The 24,061-nt window shown below is 30.3% G+C and overlaps 1 protein-coding gene across 1 annotated transcript in view; it reads right to left on the reverse strand.

The window, feature by feature from the left end:
- Nucleotides 1–13,001, reverse strand: part of LOC107454045 (ecdysone receptor) — a 247,598-nt gene extending 234,597 nt beyond the window's left edge. Inside the window, exon 1 of the mRNA XM_071181001.2 lies at nucleotides 12,835–13,001. The gene's annotated coding sequence lies outside the window, so the exon portion shown is untranslated. The remainder of the gene's footprint in view (nucleotides 1–12,834) is intronic.
- Between the last annotated feature and the right edge of the window lie 11,060 nt (nucleotides 13,002–24,061).

Below are 24,061 nucleotides of genomic sequence, written 5' to 3' on the forward strand. Positions count from 1 at the left end.
ATGTCGACGTTCACCGGTGAATGTCAACAATCACATAGTCGCTTTGGAGAAAGTCCGAAATATTTGTTACATCCGATTTGATATTAATTTATTCGTTGGTATTATTATATTTATTCGATATTTTAATATCTGCTGAATATAGATTAGGTGAAACATCAGTGTTCAGAGTACTGGGCAAATGTATACCGGGCAGTGGCACTGAACCTAAAAAAAAACATCAGTGTAGGGCATACCGTGCAAATGTATATCGGTTCGTGGCACTTAACGAGACCTAGTATATATTTCAGACATTTACCAAAGCGACTATGCGATTGTCAAGATTCACAGGTCGATAACCGCCAATTTCTGTCATTCGCAGTAACATATATACAAAAACAAATTCAGTACTAGACTATAAGATACAGGACAGAGAATTCAACTGTTGGGCATAACAGCTAATTGAAGATTATTAATAATAAAACTTTGAAAACATTACATTCCTCTTATTAAAAATCTCGGTTATTAGTTAATACGTCAATAGTTTTCTTTATATATATTTTATAAAATCGGGGTTCCGCCAAAAGGAAGTTGATCATTTACGGTTTTTTATGCCGCTTGAGTCATTTAAACCGACCAAAATTCTTGATGGCCCCATCAAAAAATTTTGATGCTTTCAGTGCGATTCATGATGGTCCGGCATCATTTGGTGGTCACCATCATCCATCATTTTCCATTGCGTGACCATGGTTTTTGATATGCAAACAAACTTCCATCATTCCTTGATGGAAAAATGCTACTTTAATACTATGATGGTTAACCATCAAGAGAAGTTTGACTCTAGTCTTAAAACAATCCAGGATGATCCATGCTGGTTCATGATGGTTTCAACTATACATTTCCAAGATGGTTTAATGGTAATTCTTGTTGGTTCTCAGGAATACACCCTCAGCACAATTTCTTTTTTTTTTAATGTTGGACCATCATAAATCAGTCTGAATTCCTACATTGGGATGGCGGTTGTTCATGATCCTTCCAACATTTGATTTCTAAGATACTATGGTGGATATTCGTGATGGTTTAACATTAACAAACCATTTAAACAAGTAGATATTCTTATGTTGGACCATCATAAATCAGTCCGAATTTTTACATTGACGTGATGGTTACTTATGTTGGTCACCATCAAAAAATATAATGGTTCATGATGGAATTATTGATGGATTATGTTGCTCAAGATTATGTTGCTCCATCAATACCATCAAGATGATGGAATTACCATCAAGATGATGGAATTATTGATGGTTACCATCAAGATTATGTTGCTCCATCAATACCATCAAGATGATGGAATTACCATCAAGATGATGGAATTATTGATGGTTACCATCAAGATTATGTTGCTCCATCAATGAAAAAACCATCAAAAATTATGACTTGGAGAGGTTTTTTTTTTAAAATTTTCCTTGGCAAAAGGGTTTTAAAAACTATTGTTAAACTATGAAATGCAATCGGCACTAATTTTTTAATGATTATGAAATCACAATTTAAACTTTTTTTCCTTAAATACAATCTTCAAAAAGAAATCCCAGAGCAGCTGAATGAGCTCTAAAAAGTAAACATCTGGAAAGCAGTGCTCCCTATTGGGGGAAAGGAAAGGGAAAGCAAGAATGCGGACGTATCATCCTCTACACATACTCCCCTCAACGGGGTTAACGACGATTAAATGATAGTACATGGACCCACATATAAAAAATATAGAAGAGAGTATAGGAGCACTGGACCCTGAAATAGTTCCACATTGATTTTAAATGTGCGGTCACGGGCGAAAGGGTGAGGACCCTACGCCACCCTGTTGCAGACGACAATGAAATAAAAATAATACATTGGTTAATCAGTTGGCAACAGCAAGTGGCTATTTAAATTGTAGGCACGTGGATAATAAAAGAGGTAGGACGTTGTTTAATGTGCACGTGAACTTTGTGAAGGTTGATATTCGATGGGGTCCAACCTGGGGTTGTTAGTATACGATTTTAAGAAGTAATAATTTGTTCCTCAATGCGTGTTTATGTAAGAGGGTATTGTATTCTTCCGCGTACGTTTATAAGTAATTATTGTAAGAATAATAATAATAATAATAATAATAATTAGCATAGTTTTATTTTACTTTACCTTAAAAATCAACTAAAAAAGATAAACTTTAAAAAATCTCTCACGTTAAAAATTTCTAAAAAAAAAAAAAAAGATTAACCTTTGAAAAATTACTAAAAAAATTAATCTTGAAAAATAACCCATCTTAATAATTATTTACGAAAATTTATTTTGAAAAAAGTAGCCTAACCTTAAATGTTATTATCCAAGATTAACCTTCAAAAAAATTAACCCAACCTAATTTAAAAATTTATATAAGTATCCTGCTAGTAAAATTAAATTTAAGGTTAGGATAATTTTTAAGCAAAATTTTGAAAATAATTTTAAAAGGTTATTTTGTATTTGATAATTTTTAGGACCATTTCTTTTTAAAAATCGTGGTAATTTGAAGTAAAACTCTCCCCTAACAGTCAGTTGTTGGCCAAGGGGACATGGATATTAACGTTTCACAATTCCATGACGAACAGTGCAATGTGGCGACGCCCACCGTCCTCCGTTCAAACACCCAATGATTGGCTATGTGGTCAGCATTGCACACTAATCGCCTTTACTTCCTATCGTTCTAAAGATGGTTGGGTTGCAAGCTGGCACCACAGATTGAATCCTGGCCCTGCACTATGAGAGTTCAATGCCTTAAACTATGTTAACCACTATGATATCGCTGCTTCTCTATAACTTAGATATTCAATAGAGTACCAAATTAATAAAAAATTTAAGTTTTCCGAATTCGCAACAGAAGCTTTCAAAGTAATGCCATTTTGCAAAAAATATCAGTTTTGGCGAGGTTTGGTGTATCTTTTTTTTTCTTCTTGGGGGGGGGGGTACAGTTATGATGATTCAGAACACGATGAAACCAATTTAGAACAATTTATTTGTAAATTCCGCATCCAGCTTGCACCGACCAAAGTGCTGACGTGAAATATCCTCAGTGGTAGACGGATCATGGGTTAGAGTCCCCTTGCCGTCAGGCTAACTATGGGAGGTTCTCGTGGTTTTGAACTCTCCAGAGAGTATATTGTTAAATGATTTACTTCATACATTATTTATAAAAAATATCTGTCTATAGTATATAATTGCATTTAAAATATAATAAATATTAAAAAGTTCCTTTCATTCAATTTCAATTTAAAATTTGTATATTAACTTTTTAAAAACGTCTAATGACATTCGAATAATTATTAAATGCCATTAAATTCGAATTCAACGGCCCGAATGGGGTCAGACGCTAAATTTAAATTATAGTCAATAAAGAGCTTTTTTAGCAGAGTTTTTTGCTTTTTTTTCCCCTTGACACAACTATAATTTCGAACTCTGATAGAAATCCTATATTTTCCAGTGCACAATAAATTTTCCCAACAACTAAAATTCAGTTATAATTAACGCAGTGGTTAACATTCTCAATATAATGGTTAAAAACCATTTTACTTAATTATATTTGAGCTCTCAGAACGCAATTAAGTATGAATTAAGAGTCCTTCTACTAAAAGTATCAAGTATTCATTACAATTATCATTACAGATACTTTATTCAAAAGCTCAACTTCCACTGAGAGTTTTCATTGATAGAAAATGAGAATTTCTAATCATCGTAATAAAGGTTTTAATGAAACAACAAAAGCTAGTAACCATAACAACCGGAAATTCGCTTAGTTCTTCCATTAAGCATGGAATTACGAAAACCCGAAATGCAGATAGATGATCATAATTTGTCGCAATGGTTTTTATATACGATGGATTTATTTGGATAGGATTCAACCAAAGATTTGTCGTTTCTGCCTTTTAGGATGAAAGATACATTTAGAATCATTATCTGGTCGACAAATTGAATAGAATGTATAGCAAGTGCTTGGTATTTTATCGCTTGCATGTAGAACTAAGCACCAATAGTACTTTTTTTAGTCTTTTTGCTAAAGAAGGGTTAAAAATAGTTATAACTTTTAAGTTTAACTCAATCAGACATTTGGAGAAGGAATATATCGATTCGATTAATTTGGGCTAAATCAGGAGTCAGGGATTTCCAAACTACGAAATCAGGGCCAAAATGTAGGCGATTTTTTTTCCATATTTCGGCCTTGATAGGCATGTCATGCTTAATTATTTTTCCCGCTCTAATATTTTTTTTTCAGTTTATTTTAAAATTTGCTATTTGAGTATATCTTACAAAATTATAATCAGAAGATAACTAGCCGAAATGGCTCAGGGTAGTCCAAACTTATGACTTTTGTGTACCCATTCTATATACTTCGTAACGATATGCATCACTAATAGAAAAATTAACGTATTTTTTACTTTAAAAAAATTGCACAAAATATGAAAATCACAACTGGCTCCACTAATTTTTAAGTGTTAACTCTGCAAAAAATAGCCAATAGAAAAATATGTAATTGTAAATTTTCATGACTAGCTTTGTTTTCAAGTAAAACTTTTTGAAATTTTCTCTTGTTGCAAGATATTTCGCATAAGAACGCGTACCCCTGCTAAACTATTCCCGTAACCTTGGGGGTACGCGTACCACACTTTGGGGAACACTGGCTCAGGGGATGGAACGTTCGCCTTCCAATGAGGTAAGCCGGGTTCAAATGGTCGATACGAATTCTGCAACCGGCTTGCACCAACCTCAGTGCTAACGCGAAATATCCTCAATGGTTGGCGGATCATGGGTAAGAGTCCCTTTGCCGTTAGGCTAACCATAGGAGGTTTTCATGATTTTCCTCTCTATGTAACGCAAATGTGGGTTAGTTTAATCAATAAGTCCTCCATGAAGGCACATTTCACCCTTATACTTGATCCAGGAGTTCTCTTGTCTTCTGGATTGGGTTCAAAATTACGGGTTAAAGAGTTGAACGTTAGCAGTCGTAAACCCAAAATTTGGGTTGGGTCGGCTCTTCAACGAAGGTTATAAAATCAAATCAGAAGATATATATATATATATATATATATATATATATATATATATATATATATATATATATATATATATATATATATATATATATATATATATATATATATATATATATTCGATATTCCTTTATAAAGAACAAAGAACTTTCGCCAATTAAGGAAAAAAAAAATAAATAACAGTATCTAATCAGTTTGTTTCATTAGCCCTTCCACCTTTCCTGTAGTAGTCATATGTTCGAATAGGCACCAATGCCCTACACTCAAAGAAAGGAACAAAATATATTACAAGAACGATTTTGTGTCTTACGAAATCTCGATCCCTCCCTTTCATTACATTGATAAAAAAAAAAAATACGGGAATAACTTTGATTCATATAATGTATTAAACAATCTTTGCTGTGAGAGAGAGAAAGAAGGGGGGAAATTGACCTTGAAATGCCCTCCACGTATTCAAAAGGCGTGACAAGACTTTTTTTTTTTTTAGTTAAACTTGTTGTTTGTGGCGTAAGTTTTTGCATTCACGCACAAATTCAAACTCTGTCGCTATGAAGCGCATCGTAGCGTGACGACTGATCACATTTTCATTATTTGTGATTCTCTCACTCAGACCCCCTACCCCCGCCCTACCTTTTTGTAAAGATTTTCAGCAATGTAGTCCCAATCAATCATATTTTACAAATTGAAATTTTGTTATGACTATTCTTTAATTGAAAACTTGATTTCGTGAGTTGCGTCCTTTGACCCAATTTATTTCTTCATATGGGCACATATTTTTTTAAAGATTTATTTATTTATATGAGCCCAAACTCTTTGAAGATTTATTTATTCTATGAGCCCACAATGCAGCTTATCTAACTACTCCTAATAAGCATAGAAGGCGCTGTCTAAGAAATGACTGCAACTTAACATTATCCTCCTGCGCTACAGCTCTTGCAGGGCTCCAGCCTTCTTTAAGATTTCGGACCACACTTTTTTGCTCGTTTTTTTTTTTTTTTTTTTTTTTTGGATCCCGAGAGCTATGTGGATAGTTACTGGCAGGGTCATCTATAGTTTGTCTAAAGAAAGAACTCCCCTAGCCATTCATTTGAACCCGTGGCGGTGACTATAGTAACGAGGTATAACTATTTCAAATAGGGGTGTGGGGTCACTGTTTAGGACAGGTATAGGCTCGGCTCGGCGAGAGAAAGGGAATCTTTTTTTTCGGTCTATTCTATTTTATTTTATTTTATAACCGTCCTTGAATAGCCGACCCAATTTCATGGGTTTACGACTACTTACGTTCAACTCCGTAGCCTCGTAATTTTGAACCAATCCAGAAGACAAGGAAACTCCTGGATCAGTACCCCCAGAGGTATTGATTTGTTGTGGGAACATGGAGGACTTTGAGACTCGACAGATTTAACGTGCATCAGTCACCATTTACTACATGGGGAGTCTTCGACCGGCGAGGATCGAACCCTGGATTGAAGTGAAATTACCCTCCCTGAAAGCGCTATTCTTGTGTCTACAGCAGCAAATGACCTCAGACTGTGTCGCGAGGGGAGTTCTTACGGTAGACAAACTATAAGCTGAATAGGCCGGAAGGATGACAAAGAGGAATACCCTTATTGGGGTTTGGGAGTAGGGCTAACAACCATGCACTGGAAAAACTCCTGTTAAGGAACCTTTAAGTAAATTTTCTTGAAACTTAACAGTCTGTTACGGCCAGACAACAGTCATAAAAGTAGAATAGTCGCTGAAAAGTGTGATTACATCTCACGGAATAACCATAAAAGAAAATGATTGTATAATGCCATTTACTATTGCATAGGATATTAAAATAACAATGATAAAAAAAACAATGTTCTCCTTATAAAACATGGTCTTTTGTAGCCTTTGTTATTTCATTGATTGCTTTTAAGTGATGCCCACCCCATCAGGGCAGCAGTGCGAGGGTGTGGTCGCCAAATGAACAGAACACCATCAAGCTGCCTCGCCTGACAGTTAACACAATCGGTCATTAGGCTTTCAAAGAGTATTTTAGGTGATGAATTTGATCAAAACATTAACACAGCATCCATTTTATTTTAGGGTATGATTAATGGGAAGAGTGATATCCGATAAAATGAATCGTAATCGATTGCGTAACGTAGAAATAGTACATGTATTTTGCGTTAAAACGATCTTTTACTATTTTTTATTAATAAATATTGTAAAAGGGAAAGTAATGCAGTAACTTAACAGAATTATCGCACGAAGTTTAATTTTCGCAAACAGCTTTCAAAAGATGTGGTAGACGCAATTTTGATCAGTCAAAATTTTGAGTGGGCGTAATTCCACGCGAATAAAATCTTATGGAGACAAAGCCTAAAATGTACTCAAAATCTCGCTTTATTTCATCGTGTAGCTGAATTCTTATACGGAAATAATCGTGCCTGAAGAAAATTTATGAGGATATAGTATAATGTAATCAAAGTCTTACGGTGGACATAGTCTTGCGCGAGACAAATGTAGCCAAACTTTCGTGTAGACATAATCTTGCACGAATTGAATCTTACGGGGACAAATGTAGCCAAACTTTCGTGTAGACATAATCTTGCACGAATTGAATCTTACGGAGACAAATGTAGCCAAACTTTCGTGTAGACATAATCTGGAGCGAATTGAATCTTACGGTGACAAATGTAGCCAAACTTTCGTGTAGACATAATCTGGAGCGAATTGAATCTTACGATGACAAATGTAGCCAAACTTTCATGTAGACATAATCTGGAGCAAATTGAATCTTACGGTGACAAATGTAGCCAAACTTTCGTGTAGACATAATCTTGCGCGAATTGGATCTTACGGAGACAAATGTAGCCAAACTTTCGTGTAGACATAATCTGGAACGAATTGAATCTTACGGGGACAAATGTAGCCAAACTTTCTTGTAGACATAATCTTGCACGAATTGAATCTTACGGGGACAAATATAGCCAAACTTTCATGTAGACATAATCTTGCACGAATTGAATCTTACGGGGACAAATGTAGCCAAACTTTCGTGTAGACATAATCTTGCACGAATTGAATCTTACGGGGACAAATGTAGCCAAACTTTCATGTAGACATAATCTTGCACGAATTGAATCTTACGGGGACAAATGTAGCCAAACTTTCGTGTAGACATAATCTTGCACGAATTGCATCTTACGGGGACAAATGTAGCCAAACTTTCGTGTAGACATAATCTTGCGCGAATTGGATCTTACGGTGACAAATGTAGCCAAACTTTCGTGTAGACATAATCTTGCACGAATTGAATCTTACGGGGACAAATGTAACCAAACTTTCGTGTAGACATAATCTTGCACGAATTGAATCTTACGGGGACAAATGTAGCCAAACTTTCGTGTAGACATAATCTTGCACGAATTGCATCTTACGGGGACAAATGTAGCCAAACTTTCGTGCAGACATAATCTGGAGCGAATTGAATCTTACGGTGACAAATGTAGCCAAACTTTCGTGTAGACATAATCTGGAGCGAATTGAATCTTACGGTGACAAATGTAGCCAAACTTTCGTGTAGACATAATCTGGAGCGAATTGAATCTTACGGGGACAAATGTAGCCAAACTTTCATGTAGACATAATCTGGAGCGAATTGAATCTTACTGTGACAAATGTAGCCAAACTTTCTTGTAGACATAATCTTGCACGAATTGAATCTTACGGGGACAAATGTAACCAAACTTTTGTGTAGACATAATCTTGCACGAATTGAATCTTACGGGGACAAATGTAGCCAAACTTTCGTGTAGACATAATCTTGCACGAATTGAATCTTACGGGGACAAATATAGCCAAACTTTGATGTAGACATAATCTTGCACGAATTGAATCTTACGGGGACAAATGTAGCCAAACTTTCGTGTAGACATAATCTTGCACGAATTAAATCTTACGGGGACAAATGTAGCCAAACTTTCGTGTAGACATAATCTGGAGCGAATTGAATCTTACGGTGACAAATGTAGCCAATCTTTCGTGTAGACATAATCCTGCACGAATTGAATCTTACGGGGACAAATGTAGCCAAATTTTCGCGTAGACATAATCTTGCACGAATTGAATCTTACGGGGACAAATGTAACCAAACTTTCGTGTAGACATAATCTTGCACGAATTGAATCTTACGGGGACAAATGTAGCCAAACTTTCGTGTAGACATAATCTTGCACGAATTGAATCTTACGGAGACAAATGTAGCCAAACTTTCGTGTAGACATAATCTGGAGCGAATTGAATCTTACGGTGACAAATGTAGCCAAACTTTCATGTAGACATAATCTGGAGCGAATTGAATCTTACGGTGACAAATGTAGCCAAACTTTCGTGTAGACATAATCTGGAGCGAATTGAATCTTGCGGTGAAAAATGTAGCCAAACTTTCGTGTAGACATAATCTTGAGCGAATTGAATCTTACGGGGGACAAATGTAGCCAAACTTCATTTCGTGTAGACATAATCTCGCAAAAATCTTAGGCAGTCATAAATAGTGTAGCAAAAATCTTGCATAGACATCTTATTTCATTTTATAATAGTCGTTGAACAGCCGACCCAATTTTTTGAATTTACGACTACTAATGTTCAACTCCGTAGCCTTGCAATTTTAAGCCCAAGCCAGCAGACAAGGGAACTCCTGGATCAAGTATTGGGAGAAATTTTGCCTTCTTGGAGGACTTTTTGATGGAACAAATCCGCATTTTCATTACATGGACAGGAAGACCACGAGAACCTCCCACGTTTAGCCTGGCGGCAAGGAGACTCTAACCCATCATCCGTCTACCACTGAGGATATTTTACGACAACTGTGGTCGGTGCAATCCAGATGCGGAATTCGTAGCGAACAGCAATCGCTCGAATTCGAACCCGGTTCATCTCATTGGAAGGCGAACGCTCTGTCCTCTGAGCCATCGAGGCTCAAACTGAAGTTCTTGCAAAGTTCTTGAAAACCATATTTTTCTTTTTCTTACTATTTTTAAACAATTCTTCGCGTGCCACTGTTAAAAAAATCGACCATGGCGCACTGTGGCACGAGCGTCGCGGGTTTTCCAGCCTGGCTATAACTACTTTAAATTAAAAAAATAAATAATATAAAATTTTTAAAATGTATTGTGCATCGTTTCTAGGTTATTCGTTGTCCAATCTCTGACCCACCCTTTAGTAAGAATCATTCCCACACCCTCTCCTATTCAGAAAATTTTAGATAGATTTCTTCTCTGCCCAATCTAGGTCACCATCTTGGCCTTAACCTTCCTTTCTGTGTTGCTAATTTCGATTCATAACTATGTATCAAATGCATAATATTATATAAATCATTCTTTTCTCTTCCATGGGTGTGTTTGTTGTGATTGTTTGCAATTCCACCCAACAATTTAATCACGATAAAGCAATTATGTCAGCCGCCGCTTTAAAAACTAAAAACTGCATCAAAACAAAGAATTTCGCTTAAAAATAAAATGAATTGCATATTCTTTTGGAGCAGATGAGTTTATATCTGGCTTTGAAGTTCACCCAAGAGGACGATATACCGCGGGAAAATCATTCATGGCAAATTCTGTTTTTCCCCCTCCATTGGAAGACTCCATTTTACTCCTCAACAAGGTTTTCCGAAGCTCTGTCGCCAAGGGAAATAAAAACAGCCACAGTTTAAGTGTTTTACACTTGAAACGAAGCGAGTATTTTAAACTATATATGTCATTTTGCAGTGACGAATTATCTATTTAAAACATAAATGAAATATTTTCAAAATTATTACATTTGAAAAAAAATCGCCAATTTGGCGACATTTTTCCTCCAAAATGAAAATTATCAAAATCGGTTCTTTATTCTCAGTTTTATGAGCCCAGATAATGCAGCATTGGAGTAAGCAGTAAGTTAATAAAGATTAAAATATTAGACCACAAACGCTTTTCATTTGCAGAAAACTGCGGCGTGTCTCCATATTAACGTTTTGCGTCATTTTCAGAATAAGAATAGACAGCGCCGGCTTTAGACAGGCTAAACTTCGCCTAACAGTTATGAGTGATTGTAGCAAACTTCAGCTGTTTTGAAAATAGCATATTATTTGGAAAAAAGTCATAATTTCATATGACGACTGAGCCTTCGAAAAACAGCCTTAAGATCCGTAAATAATACTACATTTTGAAAATTTCTATGTGTCCAAACAATGCAGTGTGGAAGCGTCTGTTCAAGTATTGGAAAAATTAGATTACAAATGACAACACGATTTCCATATTTAAAAAACTTCATAATTGGTATAGAGGGCGCTAACAGTAGTAAAAATGGCATATAAATGTCTGAAAAACGGTAACTTATATGCCGGCAGGGACATCGAAAAACAGTCCTACAGCTGTTTAGCTGTATTCATGGATAAATTATTTTGTAGGAAAGGAATTTTTTTTTTTTAGTCAAGAGAAAGCTTGGTTCCCTTAATGATTTTTTTCATAATGATTTTTGACTGTAGCAAACTTTGAAAATAGCATTTTTGAAAATAGCATATGAGTAGGGGGAAAATGGGGGTTCTTCCTCACTTTGGAAAAAGATATTGCCTCACTTTAGGTCAATGACCACGCGACTTCAGTCACTACCTCGAGCTAAGCTACTGCCTCACTTGGAGATTCTACAAGTGAGGCAGTAGCTCAAGGTAGTGACTGAAGTTGCGTGGTCATAGACCTAAAGTGAGGCAATATCTTTTTCCAAAGTGAGGCAGAACCCCCATTTTTCCCCTACTCATATTATTCGCAAAAAAGCATAATTTCATATAATGATGGAGCCTTCGAAAAAGAGCCTTAAGAGAAAAGTGAGTTAATGTTAAGCTTGAGTTAGCCCTGAAGTTTCAATTGCTGAGAAAAGCTTGTTAAGACATCAAAATGCAAATTATGACGGAATTACTTCCCCATTGAGTAATCCCAAGTAATTCTGCCATGATTTGTTTGCATTTTGATATCTTGAAAAACTCTAGCAATTAAAGCTCTATGATTTAATCTAAGTTAACTTGTAACTCACTTTTCCTATACTTCAAATTTAAAATAACTTACGTAAGTGGAAGAGAATTTGCCATTACTGATTTTTCCCGAGGTATAGCCTTCTCTTAATCCTTTGATGCAGATGGAACACTGGTATTCCTTTTATATATATTTTTTCTGACTCTCTAAGTACAAGCAAAAATATTTCTTGGTATTTTTTTAACTATAAAAAACAATCTAATAGTTACTAAAAATATCTGTTACATTATCGGAATTAAATTTGCACTAAAATATAAAATACTAAAATTCGTTTGAAAAAATTTCCTTCACATTCAAAAATTTATCAAGAATTGATTTTATAAATTAAAAGAAACTTCAATGAAGAATAACTGCTTCTATTAGATATAAATAACTGTAAATAAGAACAAATTTGAAAAAGAAAAAAGAAAAAACTTTTTTTTTTGGAAGATTTAAAGCAGATTTAAAATTTACAAGATTTAAAATTTACTGGTACTATAAAGAAGATTTAAAATTTACTGGTGTTTCATACTGTATTTCATAACCATAAATATGATATTTTTCACTTTATTGACCTAAATGAATATTAAATAATAAAAAAAGTATTAAAATTGTATTTAATTAATATTTTTCGTCAAAGGGTTAAAGAGGTCTGAGATCAGTAAGATATTTTTGTTCCCGAATTCCAATACACAAGATAAAAGCCAAATTCGTCAAAGCTCAAATGGGCAGTGATATATAATACATTGTTTTAATATTTCAGAGAACTGTAAACAAATATTTTTACTTACTTTTTCTAGTAAAGCGAAAAATCTTGAGTCGTTATACATGGTAGAGAAGAATTTATAAATTTAGTTCCTTGAGGTCAAGCCTAGAAATAAAAATTGCGTAAATTATTGAATCTCAAATTCTCTGATTTATTTTAAGTGAATTATTTTTTTTTTAGATTTAAAGTGTAGGCTGTTGGAAGCTTTGGGCTAATATTGGGTATAGTAGAGTTTGATAAATACTATAGCAAATATTAACTTCCTTTTCTTATTGCAAACATAGATTAGAAGTACAAGGTTGGCAAACAAAAAGAAAGGAATTATACGAAGAAAAAAAAATCCGGAATATTGATAGAGAAAATAAACATTTCAAAAACTCACTCTGATTTTATTAAATATTAGTGTTTCATATTGCCTGAGGCTCGCTTTTAATACTGCAACATATGAAAAACTTTGAACAACTGCAGAACAATTAATTACCTAGAAAACGATATGCTATACTTAATTTAATTCGACTGAAAAAACTGAAAAATTGGGAAACGATCCTAAAAAGCAGATCTTTATGAAATCTTTTTCTCAGAAAATTAAATTAATTTTTCTTCTTTTTTTTATTGAATTAAATACGGAACAACTAAACAGTTTTTATGTTACATTGTTAAAACTAAACGTTAAATTCATTCAATATTTTAAAGAATTGTAGGATGAATGAAGATACAAGTTAATTAGCGAGTGAACGATTTAAAAATACTCAAATAATGAATAAATACAGTATACTATCAATATTTCGAACTTCGATATCTCAAAAAAAAATATTATGTCAAAAAAATTTTTTTTTTCCTTGGCATTATTTATCCACTTATGCTAATTTGAATTCTTATGTCGAAGGGTTTCTTCTGAAAATCTTGTTATGTCGATTTTTTTTCGAAATAGAGAACGAAATTTTTCGGAGAAGTCGCAATGTTAATTTATTTTATATCAATTCTTTTCTATTTAATGCATAATTATTTATCTCACTTTTAAAAATAAAATTATGATTGTTATATTTAGACTTACCATCATTACATGCATATTTATTAGTAGTTATTTTTATGTTTCATGATTCTACTTTTTAGAGTAATATTTTAGAATATTACTCTAAATATATTTTTTTCTACTTTTTAAAACATATTTAGTTCTGAAGTTGCTATTTCGAAAACTCGCTATCTCGAATATTTTTTTAACTATCCTTTAATTTTGAGATATTGAGAGTATACTGCATATGTATGGTTTTATTTATGGAATAATATTTATTAAGATAAGGGAGAATAAATGTGTGATATAATTGGAGTAGGGTTAAATATAGAACTCAATTACGGATAAATCAACGTACGAATTAATTATAGAAAAAATATAATATGGTTGTAATTAGAGAAAAAAAATATTTGAATTAAGTAGGGAAAGAATAGAAGCATTTTTGAATTAATTTCTTCATTCCGAAAATAACGAGTGAATAATTAAATAATGAATAAATAAAAAAATTATTCAATTTTACTTTATTTAGGATAAAATAAATTACAAGAATAGCTTTCCGGGCAAGCGATTCAAAAAACTTTTTTTTTTTTAAAGCCAAAGCAAGGCTGTTACACACAATTACCTTTTTTTACTGTATAATTTTAATTTATTTATAATCATCTAGCTGTTTACTTGAAAGTTAACAAAAAGTTTTTTTAAATTAAATTTTGAAATGAAATCATGTGTCATTTCTAGAAGTATTTGTAGAATTTCAGTTCTTCAATTTACTTTCTAAAACTGTAACCGAAATAATAAGAATTTTTTTTCACGAAAAAAAAAACGGGGTTGTGTTGTGTTCAAATAGTTACTCAAACTTGGAATAAATGAAATTTTTTTTTTTTTTTAAATTTATTTATTTGAATCCTCTGCTCTTATCGCCAGCGTTAAACAGCCTATCCATATCGGATTATTGGGTACATCGATATTATTGATTTTGATCCATTAGTATTAATTTTGAACCCAACCCAGAAGACACTGGTATTCATGGATCAAGTTTTGTTACAAACTCGTTTTCGCGGAGAACATTTTGAATGAAACTACCATGAATTTACGTTGCATGTGAAGAAAAAAAATTAGAAAACCTCTCACGGTTAAGTCGATGAGAAGTGACTATTATTGATTTTGTTGTTATCATAGGCAATTAAAGCAAGTGTTGCGATTGTTCTTGTTTTCCAAGGGCGCCATCTATAGCGAAGAATTCGACTTCTGCCACACCCATACGTCAAACCCGTTTATAGGGAGGACCCATTCATACATCCACTCATTCATCCACAGATCGTAATTTTGACCTGCACCAGAGAACGATCAATCTCCAATTCAGTACCCCCAGAGGTATAATTTGTTATGGGAACATGAAGGACTTTATAACCCGACAGCTACAAGGGGAGCCTTCAGCTTGATGGATTCGAACTCCCGTTCACACGAACGATAGTCCAGCGCCCTGCCAATCAGGCTAACCCTGCCCAGTGTGACTATTATTAAAATTTAGTTATTTATTATTTATTAAAATTTAGTTTATAAATTCAGATTAGTTACAATAATTAATAAATCCATATTCTGAAGTAATTTCATAATATTTTCAGTTTACACGCATTTTAATTTACGCCATTTTACAAAATATAAAATAAATAAAATAATGAGTTTATTTAGACAGTTTTATCAGTGTGATTGTCATTAACATTTATTTATATAGTTATTTATGCAAATTTAGTTTATAAATTCAGATTAGTTACAATAATTAATAAATCCATATTCTGAAGTAATTTCATAATATTTTCAGTTTACATGCATTTTAGTTTACGCCATTTTACAAAATATAAAATGAATAAAATAATGAGTTTATTTAGACAGTTTTATCAGTGTGATTGTTATTAACATTTATTTATATAGTTATTTATGCAAATTTAGTTTATAAATTCAGATTAGTTACAATAATTAATAAATCCATATTCTGAAGTAATTTCATAATATTTTTAGTTTACATGCATTTTAGTTTACGTCATTTTACAAAATATAAAATAAATAAAATAATGAGTTTATTTAGACAGTTTTATCAGTGTGATTGTTATTAACATTTATTTATATAGTTATTTATGCAAATTTAGTTTATAAATTCAGATTAGTTACAATAATTAATAAATCCATATTCTGAAGTAATTTCATAATATTTTCAGTTTACATGCATTTTAGTTTACGCCATTTTACAAAATATAAAATAAATAAAATAATGAGTTTATTTAGACAGTTTTATCAGTGTGATTGTTATTAACATTTATTTATATAGTTATTTATGCAAATTTAGTTTATAAATTCAGATTAGTTACAATAATTAATAAATCCATATTCTGAAGTAATTTCATAATATTTTCAGTTTACATGCATTTTAGTTTACGCCATTTTACAAAATATAAAATAAATAAAATAATGAGTTTATTTAGACAGTTTTATCAGTGTGATTGTTATTAACATTTATTTATATAGTTATTTATGCAAATTTAGTTTATAAATTCAGATTAGTTACAATAATTAATAAATCCATATTCTGAAGTAATTTCATAATATTTTCAGTTTACATGCATTTTAGTTTACGCCATTTTACAAAATATAAAATAAATAAAATAATGAGTTTATTTAGACAGTTTTATCAGTGTGATTGTTATTAACATTTATTTATATAGTTATTTATGCAAATTTAGTTTATAAATTGAGATCAGTTACAATAATTAATAAATCCATATTCTGAAGTAATTTCATAATATTTTCAGTTTACATGCATTTTAGTTTACGCCATTTTACAAAATATAAAATAAATAAAATAGTGAGTTTATTTAGACAGTTTTATCAGTGTGATTGTTATTAACATTTATTTATATAGTTATTATGCCTGCAGGAAACAATATGAGAAATAGACCCCAATCATTTTTTTTTCAATATTGATTTATTATTCAACTTAATTGTATATATAGGTTGTTCTATAATAATGATTTTGACACTCTTCTTTAGAATTCTGAAATAAAAACAAACAAAAAAAAAGCACGCTTACAAAAAGCTTCAAAAAAGTTGTGATCGCTTTTTACGATCACTGATTAGCCATTGGTCAAATGCTTTTTTTCTGGTTTGACTCCGATAAACGACACAACATTTCGAACCACGAACTGTCTCAACTGATGTCTGTCGTCGGATTGGTTTTCAAATCCTGGCTATATAAGTGTTTCAAGACGTCACAAAATACTTCTCAATTATTCATATTTATCTTAAAATCACCGTCAAGACAGTAATTATACGTTAATAAAAAAAAGAATATAAAAATATTTCAATTATTATTATGTAAATATGTTAAGAATGACTGTTGGTGAAAAAAAAAGAAAAAAGAAAAAAAAGAATTCTAAAAATATTATTAAACAGCAGCAGTCGCCATAGCAACGCATGCAATGACGACGCATGCGCACTACATACTTTTACTCTTGAACACAGTTGAAAAGTGTGATGACGTCCAAATTAAGTGCGCACGCCATAAAACCCAAAACAAGACCCATTTAGCCAATGGGTAATATATAAAAAATACAAAAAATATTCGCTAGTGATCTTTAAGTAACGATTTTGAAAAGAAAATTATTAAAAATTGAAAAATCATCAATTATAGCAAATGCAGCACGAAAATAATTAAAAGCAATTTTTTACGTAAATTTAAATGTTTTCGCTTTTCCTTAGAGAGAATTTTTCACTTTCTTACAATAAGTAACTTGTATTTTGATTTTCTAATCACGCCGTGGCATTTGATCAAAGACGTTCATTCTTTTCATATAGCAAAATAACGTAAGACAAAGAAATTAATTTTTTATAAAAATGTCCATATCTTCATAAATATTTAAGCAAAGTTTACGAAATTTTTTGCTGTTACTGCAAATAACAATTAAAGTAATTGCTACAAGTTAAGAACTTATTGCTTGATTATCTGGCGTAGAGTGTTTAAGAATACTGTTTTTTTTCGTCATTTATTATGATCCCTCAACTCTTTGAAAGCTTTAAACTTTATTGCTAAGTATGAAAAACTGTATGAACTAAACATTTCTAAAATTACAAAACAATCCTCTTAGCATTTATTTAGAAATTTATAATAATAGCAAAAACTGAAGTGTCTCTTCTATTATTGTAGGGTAGTGTATTTGGAAGTTAACGTTAAATAAAATTAGTTATTATTTCTTTTATTTAATTACATTTATTTTTTGAAAAAATACAAGCAGAATTCCGTAACAAAAATAGTCAATATGATTATCTTTTAATTGGAGATTGACCGTCGATTCGAAGCAAATTTAAGAGCATAAATATAAAAACTAAATGTAAAATATAGCCTCACGGAAAAGTAAGTACTTAAATTAACAAGATAAAATGATTTGAAAATTAAATTTTAAAATTTAACTACTTGTATAAAATGAATAAATAATGAAAGAAAAGATGAACACATATGAAATGTAAGTATTAAAACAAGCATATGAATTTAAAAGGTACATTTAATTTGAAAATATTAACGTGTGTTTAATAAAGATATTTAAAAAATAAGTAAATAAATTTAAAACACAAAATAATAATAAAAAAAACGAAACAGTGGGGAAATATAAATATTTAAAAAATAAGTAAGTGAATTAAATACGAAGATATAATTTAAAAGTTACTACATGTAATAAATGATGAAACAAACCTGGTTTTAAAGAATAAAAAACAAGTTAAAAGTAAATATATAAATATTATGTAAAATAAAACCGCGTGGAAGAAATAATAAATATTGAAAATATAATCACGTCAAAAATATAAAAATTTAAAACACATCCACTACTCAAATTTAAAAATACTATCACGTGGAAAATATAAATGTTTGAAACACAGCCTCTGATTAAAATTAAAAAATAAATAAGTGAAAAACAAAAAGATTTAAAACACATTCGCAGATTAAAGTTAAAAATAACCTATCAGTATCCAGAATAAATTTTAAATATAGTATAAAAATAGCTTACAAAGTGTATTCAGATTATTTTTAAAGGAAATAATTTACAAAATTACATTTTTAATATTCCAGTGTGAAAAATATATAACTCCTTTTTTTTAAAAATTAATAAAAATTTGTTCCTTCAAAAAGTAAAATGAAAAAATAGTAGGCAGTATTAGTAAAATAAAAAGTAGCAACTATATTCGGAAATAAAAAATTCATGATACGATAAAATTATTATTTAATAATTAAATAAAGTATTTATTTCCTTTTTTTTTCTAAATATATTTGAGAATGTTTCACTTGAAAATTCGTAAATAGCCTTTTTGCGAGAAAATTTTCCTCTTGATGTCTAGTTAAACAATTTTATTTTTAATTCACGAATTGTTAAGATGTTTACCTAAAAACAGATTTGCTTAATTACCACATTTATTTCTCAGAAAATTGTCTAATTTTGATAGATAAATTTTGATAACACGTGGTTATCAAGTTTCTTTTGAAACTATCATGTGCCGTGACTGAGAAAATGAATTTAAATCATATTCAATATATATATCAAGTATCAAATAATAAAGCATTGAGTTGGTTACTATTGAATGCAAGAAACATAGAGGCATTATTTATAAAAACGGCATTATTTATAAAAATATGTATTGAAATTTTTCCTGTGTTTTCCTACCTTGTGTAAATTAGCTTGATTTTTATTTTTTCTTCATTCCCGTTTTAATTTCTTTATTATTGTTTTATTTATTTACTTTTTTTCATACGCAAATAAAAAAAAAACGTTAAATGCCATTAAATCGAGAATCAAATAATACAACATAAGACTTTTGTAAAAATTGATCAGAAAAAACGCATACGTTTAGAGCTATATGCATTTAAATTTTTTAGTAAATATTTTTCTCTCTTGTGTAAATTAGCTTCATACTTATTTTAATTTCATAACTCTTTTAAAATTTTCTATTCTTCATTCCATTGTTATTATATTTTTTTAAAAAAAATGGAAAAATCGACGCGAAATACTCATAACTAAAATTGTTAAAAAAATGAATTATTTAATTAAAAAAACCTGCGGGGATTCGATTTCTAAACTCAATCCTCTACTCCTATTGAATTCTTTAATGAACACAATGAAAAAAAAATTATAAAAGATAATCATAATGAGAGAGAGACAAACAGATTTAATGTTTATGGCATACTTTACACAGACTTAAATTTTGATTCCCTTCCCTGAAGAAAAAAAAAAGTTAAATTGCTAAGTAAAATTACTACTTAGTTAAGATAAAAATGGTGGAACCAAAAAATAATAAGGAAAGAAAATATTACTTTTGAAAATCAATTCCGTAATTTATGTTTCTAGGAAAAAAAATCTATGTTTGAAAAAAAAATTATGGGGGGGATTTTTATTGTTATTAAATACTTTAATATAAATGCTAAAACTAGAGAAAAAAGAAGAGCTTATTTTTTTTTATTTATTTTAAAAGCAAAAAATGAAAAGTTACATTAAAATTAATTTTTATGAACCTTTGAATCGATTTTAAGAAGGCTACATTAAAACTAATATTTATAAAGCTTTTTTTAAGCCAATTTTTTAAAAAATATATATATAAAATTAAAAGCAAATCATTAAAATGCCTAAAAAACAGGAAAAACAAAAAAGAGAAAACGAAAAATTACACAGAAAATCAATTCGTGAGCTGATAGGAAAACAAACTTATTTAACATTTATTAAATTTATTTAACGACATTATTAAACTTATTTAACTGTTTAAACTTATTTATTCAATTTATAACATTATTAAATTTATTTAACTGATTTAACTTATTTAATTAAATTATAAAATTATTAAACTTATTTAATATACTTAAATAAGTTTAATAATTTTATAATTTAATGTGTGTGTGGGCAAAATTTCTCTTAATTTTGCAATATTTCAGCGACCAAATATGGCAGGGAATATCGTCTATTCAAAACAACTAACGATTGTAATTTTTATATTAACATTTTGCATGCATAGTGCGTGCATAAAGGCATAGTGGTTTTTTTCTTTGCATGCAAAAAATCTTAATGTTTAAAGGGGGAATAGCACTGGGATAGCCTGGTTGGTAGGACACTGGGCCCTTGTCCAAGAGATCGTGGGTTCGATCCTCGCCGGCCGAAGACTCCCCGTGTAGTAAATGGTGACTGATGCACGTTAAATCTGTCGAATCTCAAAGTCCTCCATGTTTCCATAACAAATCATACTTTTGAGGGTACTGATCCAGGAGTTTCCTTGTCTTCTGGATTGGTTCCAAATTACAAGCCAACAGAGTTGAACATTAGTAGTCGTTAACCCAAAATTGGGTCGGCTGTTCAACGACGGTTATAAAAGCGATAATTTAAGTTATGAAATCAGAAAGAGTACTTTTTCTGAATTAACATACCTTCTTTTTCGATGAATTCCGAATTTTGATCCCCAAAATATAGTTAAGGTCATCGAAATCTGGGAAATATAGGGTACCAATAGTTTGGTCAGGAGAGCTGCTCAAATCTGGGTATTTCGCCAAATCTCTAGAACTTTTTAAGTGAATCGAAAAATTTTTGCAATTAATAAATCCGTTTATCCAAAGGTATCGATAACCCTGAGAAATCCTATTTTAAAAATAGGACTTTTTTAAATTTCGAATTCTCAAGAACTATTTGACTGATTTCTTCCAAATTTTGTATTTTGCCGCGTAAAATTACATTACTTAAGATGATGTAAGAAATTGTATACTTTACAATTCAAAAATTTTTCGAATAATATGATTTTCCAAAATTTTTTAAAAAAATAATAAATATTTACTAAAAGTTATTTTTTACATATCTGGCTGAAAGAATTTTACAATTGTGTGTAAAAGTTTTTCAATTAGTTATCGATTTCAGTTAGTTCTCATTAGTTTTCGAAATACGCAAAAAGTGCAAAGGCTCTCCTGACCAACTATTGGCATCATATTTTTCAGATTACAGCTATTCCCTATATTTTGAGACTTAGCAATACGAATCCGTCGAGAAAAAAAAAAAAAAAAAAAAGGTATGTTTATTTGGAGAAAAATACACTTTTGTGTCTGATTTCGTAACTTAAAATATTGTCTGCACTAATTAATTAGTATATTTGAGGCTACCCCCCTCGATTTCCCTTCATATTTTATCCAAGTTATCCAACATCCTTCCAATAAAAATTTCTATCTCATTTCTGCTCAGCACAGGAAGTAAAATATAGGAAATCAAACGAATTTCCTCAACTTTAACGAAGAAAAAAAAAGAAATTTTTTTTTATAACTGATGTGTCAAAAGAACGGAATACATTCTCCTTTCCCTTTCTGACCCAATTTCAACAATATCAAACATATTTTTCTTTTTCTTCTTCCTTTTTTTTTGAAGAAAGAAAAAAAAGGGGGACCTGCTTTCTTTATCGAACCTTTATAAACACCTTGGATTATTCATTCTTATGAAGAGGTAGGCATAAGCAGGTGGGGGCATTCTGAACAGATGCCACGTATACAGGCAACAGGTTCCTGGTGCTCCCCGACTTCTTCAAGGCTGATGAGCCATGTGTTTAGGCTAGGTACAAACAGCCATTAGGTGCAATACAGCCAAAAGCTGAGTTTATGTCCGGTATTGTAGGTTTCACAATAGAGATTACTCGTAAAAACAGGACGTTAGTAAGCATATCAATTTTACATCATAAAATAAAGTATATATTTCCAAAAAGAATAGGGGTGTTTTCTATGTATGAAGCATGGATAAGCAAACAATTTCGTCTGATTCTTTAAAATTAAGTACATAAAAAAATAAATAAAAAATCACACATTGGTTTTGATCAAAGTATACGACTGATTTTTTTTTTTTTAAATAACCAAAATTATTTATATATTAATATAGTAAATAATATAATGTAATAAATAATATAATATAATAAACAATTTAATATAATGAAATATAATACATAAAATTTATAATATAATATATAAAATTTATTACATGAAATTTTAATTTTATTTTTGATAAGCATGGGATCTAACATTACAGATCTAAAGTAAAGTTTAAAAATTATACAAAATATGTTTTTTGAGCATAAAAAACTAAATTTTTTATGTCACACTTAACAACTCTACTAAGTTATACATAAATATTGAAATAATTTTTTCGTTTCGATCAATACTATGAGTTACCTGTGTTTTGAACTAAAATCTTTAAAATATTTCAAATATGCAATTAAATAGAACTAAATATATACTCAATATTGGATTTTTAAAAGGAAAATCTTAAACTTTCCTATTTTAAGCATGATAAAAATAATGAATTCACACTTAGACATTAGTTTTTAGTTCAAAATATAGCTAAAATTATAAAATATCTACATACGAAGTTTCATAGAATTCCATAATTATTTTTTTTTTTCATTTATTTGAACAAATTTTCGGAAAATGCATTTAGAATGTGCAATTACCTAAAAATACTAAAATAATTTTTTTTATATGAATAAAATAACTTTAAAAATCATGACACTAATTTTCAATTTAAAGAGCTTCAGAAAGCTAATGAACAATAGGTGAAAAATAGACAATAAAAAAAATTTTTTTTAAATTTGTGAGCTTTAAGCTGAGCTTATTGTTTCACAGTTGTTAGTTTACGATAACATAATAATAGTTGAAAACTTTTAATAAAACAATTTATAAGTTTATTATACATTAATTTGTAAGTCATATAATATTATTAGCTTTTAGTAACATAATTTGTAAGCTTATTGTTGTATATTTGAGAATTTACGATAACGTAATACTAACCTAATTTGTGAACTTTTGGTTAAGTAATTTTTTTTGTAATTTAGTCGCAATGTTACAATACATAATTTGTTAGCATAATTGTACATAATTTGTAAGATAATTTGTTAGCTTATTGAGGCATAGTTTTTGAATTTACGAACTATAGTATTTTCTTTTTGTTTGTTTTTTGTTTTTTATTATCAAATTAGACGGAATTTATAAGAAAAAAAATTTATCAAAAACATTACAGTGTAGAATACGGTAATAAATATTGAAGTCGTACACATTAAAATCAAGATAGCAGTCGTAAATATTAAAATTAAGATAGCTAACTATTTAGAATTTAAATTAATTTAAAAATTAACGCGATTTAAATATAAGATAATAATAATTATTTAATACAAGTGATCTTAATAACTACTAGTTTTT

This window comes from Parasteatoda tepidariorum, chromosome 8 (genome assembly GCF_982258835.1).
Source record: "Parasteatoda tepidariorum strain Cologne lab strain chromosome 8, Ptep-v5.0, whole genome shotgun sequence".
NCBI classification, from domain to species: Eukaryota; Metazoa; Arthropoda; class Arachnida; order Araneae; family Theridiidae; genus Parasteatoda; species Parasteatoda tepidariorum.